This window comes from Chelonoidis abingdonii, unplaced genomic scaffold (genome assembly GCF_003597395.2).
Source record: "Chelonoidis abingdonii isolate Lonesome George unplaced genomic scaffold, CheloAbing_2.0 scaffold1003, whole genome shotgun sequence".
NCBI lineage: Eukaryota > Metazoa > Chordata > Testudines > Testudinidae > Chelonoidis > Chelonoidis abingdonii.
The window spans coordinates 1-6266 of record NW_027425264.1 but is presented as its reverse complement, the minus strand read 5'-3'; the positions used below and the strand labels follow the sequence as shown (position 1 = coordinate 6266).

The 6266-nt window shown below is 40.2% G+C and overlaps 1 pseudogene; it reads right to left on the bottom strand.

Annotated features, from left to right (window-relative positions):
• Positions 1-82: 82 nt before the first annotated feature.
• Positions 83-6261, bottom strand: LOC116835652 (interferon-induced very large GTPase 1-like; annotated as a pseudogene).
• Between the last annotated feature and the right edge of the window lie 5 nt (positions 6262-6266).

The following is a 6266-nucleotide window of genomic DNA, read 5'->3' as shown; positions in this document are numbered from 1 at the left end:
CAGAATAATATTTGAAAAACAAGTTGTTCATACACTTTCAAACAGAACAACAAATTGCTATCAAGCTTAGATTTCCTTCTGACTAACTTAACAACTGCTTTTCCAGCTCAGAGAGGACATCCTTTTTTGTAATTTGTTTCCACTGAGAAGGGATCTCCCCTTTGCCTTCAAATTTCCCCCAGTGCTGACTCTCTAGCTCAGCCCTGAAATGGCACACAAACCATTTCCAGTATGGCTGCACAGAGGTGTCAGGTGTGATGCTCCACTTGGAATAACGAGGTCCTGCATCCCGATAATTCTTGTACGGAATTCGATGGTCTTCACTCAGCACTAATGAGCAATTACTTGCTACAAGATTTGAACAAATGTCAGTAACTAGATGATTTGTTTTATACCAGTGGATGCCAGTTGTAGCTTGAGGACGATGGAAAGGAACACTGTGATCTCCATCATGGTTAAACATGGTATTTGTGCAAACAGCTTTGCAAAAGGGACACTGCTCCCAGCATCCAGAGAGCTGTTCAGCTAGTATTTTGTGTGGTTTTCTTTGAAATGGCCCCATATCAATGGCAGCAAAGTCTTTTTTCAGATTTTCTACCACAGGAGCCAATGCTTTACTCATTGCTTCCTTAAGAAATTCTACATCTGTTATCTCCTGATGTTCAATGCTTTTCAGATCACTTCTGGGAAGGTCTAAGACATCTCCTAGTCTTCTGCAAAATTCATCCAACCATAAGGATACATTGCCACTTTTGTCTTTGACAACTTTAGTTGAGTCACAAATAGCTGCATGAACAAGAACCTGTAAAGAATCAAGGGAAATATCTAAGAAATTCTTCAGTCTTCGATCTTGCTTGTCTAAACAGTAATCATCAACACACTTCTTGATAAAGTTCTCTAAAAAGTCCTTTGGGAAATGAATGTACTGCCTGTATTTCTCAAAGTTTTCCTCCTCTGCCAGGGATTTCAGAATATAGGTTTCTAGTTTGGATCTATTGGTATTGAGGACAGGATGGTTAGACCGCATCTCACTGACTATGTCAATAGCAGTCTTGTCATAGACTGCCTGGCGGAGAGCTGTAGAAAGCTTGTTGCATAAGAAATCAGCAAATGTTGTAATGGAGGTGGCTCCTAGACAGGAAATCTGAAAACATTTAAATAAATCTTCTCTTTTACTTTCCAGATAGATGGTTGGATCATTTGCTTTTTTAAATGCTGTGTGCATGTCTTCAAATCTTTCTGCTGCCATTTTACACAGATACAGGGATAAATCTATAGAGTAGTCAGGATTAAATATATATTTTGAGTTATTGGATTCAGATGATTTTATACCTTCCCTTATTTCCTGAAATATTTCATAAATGTAACTTCGATTGTAATCCATTTTCTGCTGCTCTTTCCTATCAATGTTTGCTTTGACAACCTGAATGATGCCATCAGTAACTTGTCGAATGTTGCTTTTGTCACATTCATCTAAATTGTGGCTGAAAATGTACAGTTTTTTCTTCATGCTGATATGTTTAGAAAAATCAACAGAAAATGTACTCTTTATTGAGAAATCCTTAATTTTTCTTACTAAATTAGGCTGTTTAAAATGCTCTAGAAGGATATTTTCTACATCAACATTAATATCACACTCTTTTGCCTGTGGAGCATTTGAAGACACTTCAGTCAGCCACTCTCTCCATAACGAGTTAAAGTTCGCTCTCAGTTCTGTTTCACCTAGTTCCTGGCCTTTTAAAGACAGAGCCAACTCTTTGCTTCTTTCCAGAAGCTCGTTTTCATATTCTGACTTCTTTTTATCCAGTTTGCTTTGGTTCTTCTCTAGTTCAATAAGTTCTTCAGACTTCCTCTTAGTTTCAGCAATGAGTGACTCTTTCAGATCTCTCAGTTTCAGTTCAGTACTCCCTTTCCACTGACTCAACATTTCAGAGTCTTTGTCTTCACTGAAATACTTTTTTAGGGCCGCTGTTATGACATCATACTCTAGTTGAATTTGCTCTTCAAGGTTTCCTTTGGTGACTGAGTGCACTTCTCCATTCCTAATTCGATTGGTAAGTTTCATTTGCAAAGTTAGTATGTCTTTTCTCAGCTTCCAGGTCCATTGGCTAAACATTATTTCTAGCTTCTTGTACGTTGCAATCTCCAGCGTATTCTTGAAGCTGAAAATAAAACTTTCATTTAACAAAGCATTCCACAGGTCACTAATGTGGACTTTTAAACCTGACAGCCTTAAAACACTGCCCTGAGATTCTTTTTTGGCAGCCAAGAGAATCTTGCTCTTTAGTTCCTGGACATTTTGGCTGTAGCTTGGGTTTGGAGGTGCCATTGGTGGGTTTCCTTCCCAGAGATGAGCAAAGTAATGAATGTGGGTGTTCACGTCAAATCGGATAATGTCACTAAAGCAGGTAACATCACAGAACTCTTGCTGGGCTGCAGTAACTGTCATTTCGTCTAACTTTTGCTGGAGGCGTCTTCGTCCTTCCATATTCTGTTCTTTTGCCATTATTTCTCCAACATTCTGGTGCACAAACAAACAGCTTGGGGAGAGATTTACCTGCTTCATCCTCAGAAATGCCTGGACAGCGATCTGCAGGACATCTTGCATTTCTGAAGGGTTCTCACCAAAAATATTGATCACAGTCATATTACCAATACCAATAACAAAGGTGGCTAGCTCGTTATCATGATTAAGGGACAGTTTATTGGCCATTTCCATGGCCCGAAGTCCTTCAGTATCAACGACTAGTATGTAATCAAAGTTCAAATCCTGTTTGAGGTTCTCCTCCACCTTAATCAGCTGCATGAATGCTCCTCTGGTGCATCTCCCTGAACTGACACCAAACTGAAGACCAAACATGGCATTCAGCAGTGTTGATTTTCCAGTGCTCTGGATGCCAAGCACTGAAAGAACAAACACTTTTTGGTCTCCTAACTTCTCAATTAATTTGTCCAAAACTGCTCCGACCCATTGTAGTGGCACGTATGAAGCATTGCCGTCCATCAGCTCCATGGGATAACCTGAAACCATCAGGTCAGCTGCAATTTGAGGTAGTGCAAGAAAACATTCATCCTGTTGTTTCATTGAATCCAGAGCCTCATAAATCTGAGCTACTTCTCTCAAAATGTGTTCAAGGCCAATTGTAGAATCATTTATCGTTTTTGAGAGTGTTTCTAAATTATTTAGCAAAGCATTTTTCAAGTCATTATTTTCTCCTTTTTTCTTTATTTCCAGGATTTGAGACCACAATCTGTGGTATTTTTGGTGAAGTTCTGCAAGGCAATCAGAGGACAAGTCATCCATAAATACTTTCATCCACTGCAGGAAATATTTTTTGGTGGCTTCTGGGTGTAACTGGAGAAATTCAAGCACTGATTTCATTAGATCATTGAGAGGGAATGCTCTTTTTAACTGATGGCTTCGTATTGCATGCTTTTCTGACTCAACTTGGCTCCGGTGCTGCTCAATGCTTCTGTTTCTTTTATCCTGCAAGCGGGTAAGTTCCTTGTCCTTTTGACACCACTTATGCCATAATTCTCCTTGCAGAGGCAATAGTTTTGACTTTATCTCATGTAAATTATTCTCATTCAAGAGTGTCATCAGAGCCTGTGCCATTGTCTTGGCTTTTGTGCACTTTTCATCCTCTTCGTCAATGACGAAACCTTGCTGGCGAGCAATATTTGCACTGTTCTCAAGACTGCAAGCTATGTTTGAACCTGCTAGTAAATCCCTGATTGCTGTCATCAGTTCATCTATTAATTCTGCTTCATTTCTGTTTTTGATGGCTATTTTTATGTTCTGGCTGGGTTTGCCAGCAACGTTTTCTTTTTCAGCAAAAAGACAGATCAAAGGTTTTTGAGATTTCCACAGGTCATGTATAATTTTCATGCCTTTCTTATCATTTTGATCAACATCTGATATGAGAACCACATTAACAGAAGAAATTTCCTGTAAAAATTTGACCTGTTGTTCATGCTGCCTTGCATCTCCACGCAGATTAGTGAATGCAACGCAGTTGTCAAATCTGTCATCATCTCTCCCACCTGGACAATACCAGAAGATTTCCACAACCCCTTTCATCAGGAGACAATCTTTGCTGCTACCTTTACAATGATGGTGGAAAAAGATGTCATGTTTGTGCTTACTCAGCAGAGCATTCAGGATCTGGGACTTTGAAGAAGAAGAATGACCAATCCGTATGAAGGACACCATGGGCATAGCTGCCTGATAAATCAATTTGTTTTTATAATTTTTAAACCTAGTCTCCCCTCCTGATTTCTCAGCACCCTTCCAGCTCTTCGTCACTTGGCTAAGGGACCAAAGAGGGAATTCTATTTGTGAAATACAAGGATTTGGCACCAGAAGTGGGAGTGCAAACTGGCAGAAAGCCAGCTTTGTTGAAAGATATTGTCTCGTGAAATCATCTGCACAATGAAAAATTGCCATCTGAATGTCCATTGGGTGTATGTGTGCCTGATCTGTAACAGAGTCATTGGTTCCGTGACTATCATCATTAAAAAAGTCATCAAATGTATCTGAGGATCCTCTCCCATTTTCTAGGGTGGTCAGTGTATTTGTTATACCTTGTTTTGATTTTATGTCATCTTTGCAAACCAGATATCTTACCCGATAGTCCACCATCAACAGTTTTGCAAAAAATAAAATGGCAGCTCACGTTCGGTGCTGGGCTGGCTGTCATGCAAAGAGGTCTTGTAAATGACATGGAAGTCTGCTGTCCCCATTTTCCTTGGATGGTAACTTTCAAGTCCAAGTCTTTTCAGTAAATTGAGAAACTCCTGGTTTTCAATAGCTTCATACATTTTAACATTGCTGGATTTCACTTCAGGTTTTGATTTTGGTTGATTTGAAGGTTTTGTTCCTCGACAGATGCCTTCTAATTGTTTTATTATACCCTGTTTCTTCAACTCATCATTTGTGGCTTCAAAGTCCCCATTTTTGAGGCAATTCAGGTCTGTTTCCAGTATGTCCCAATCACTGCATGCACTGTGCTTTATAAGGACTTTTGACATTTCAGTGGACAATAAGTTTCCCATTTGATGTTTCATAAAAGCTAAACGTCTGTTCTTTTCCTCTGGAGACACGTCTTTATATTCAAATGTTACAGTCAGACCTGTCAACAGCAGGAAAGCCTGAGCTCTGGAAACATCCTGATCCCTAAGAGTCAAATATTCCTCCTGTGCTGTTTGCATTTCCTGCAATATGAAGTTAATTTCTGGGCACCCGAGGAGATACTGAAAAGTGCAACTGTCCACCAGGTATCCTGCACTGGCTGCAATTGAGAGTAATAACAGTTCAATATCTGTCTTCTCTCTCTCCCGTAGAGCCTGGAGAAAGGAAGACAAAGCTAAGCTCACATTTAAGGTGGCCTTTACCTTTGCGACTTGCACTGCTGCTGCAGAGGACATAGGGTCATAAGTAACTTCCTGTATGTAATCCTTCATTTCCTGCAGGATTTGAATAAAATCAGCAAATTCAGAGAGAGACATACTTTTCTGTTGCTTTTTTTCTTCATGAAAAATCCACTTCATGATGGAGGAAGATTTGGGAAAATTCTTAACTGAATAGACATGAGGGTCCAGAAGGCAGCGCAGCAGAGATTTGATGCATTCAGTATTTTGTGCAGGCAAATCTTTGCACAGTGAAACTGTATTGTCCAGGAAATCTTGAAGCCCTTTATCTGACAGGCAAATGTTAATCCATGCACTGTAGTTCTTTGTTTTTTCAGTCAGCTTTTGTTTGAAATTGATCAATTTCACCAGCTGTTCTTCATCCCCAGTGACTTCCCAGGACTTCATTTCCTCTATGAATGATCTGGCCTCATCCACTGCACTGACTAATCCCTCTCCAAACAATGTACCGACACTTTGGTTAGTTAGGACTTCATAGGCATTTCTGAGACTGCTGCTGATTTGATGAACATCTCTAAAATCTTGCCTGTGATTGGACAGGATGATCTCCCACACTGGAATCAGCTGAAAGCCTCGGTCAATGACGCTCCAGGTTTTGTTACTGGTCACAAGCCCAGATTGCCATTCGGTGAGAGAATGTGTCTGTGGTGGGCCTCCTGTCCTGGTCACAAACAACTGAATCTCTGTTTGCGTTTCTTTTCTATCTGTGCCCTGAAATGAAGCTTCAGAACCTGATTTTGATGCAGTTACACCAGCTGCAATGCTCCAACCAAGGCCACTGTAGCTGCCCCCAACATAAGAGCTGAGTGCATCAGATGTTCGTTTCTTCACTTCGT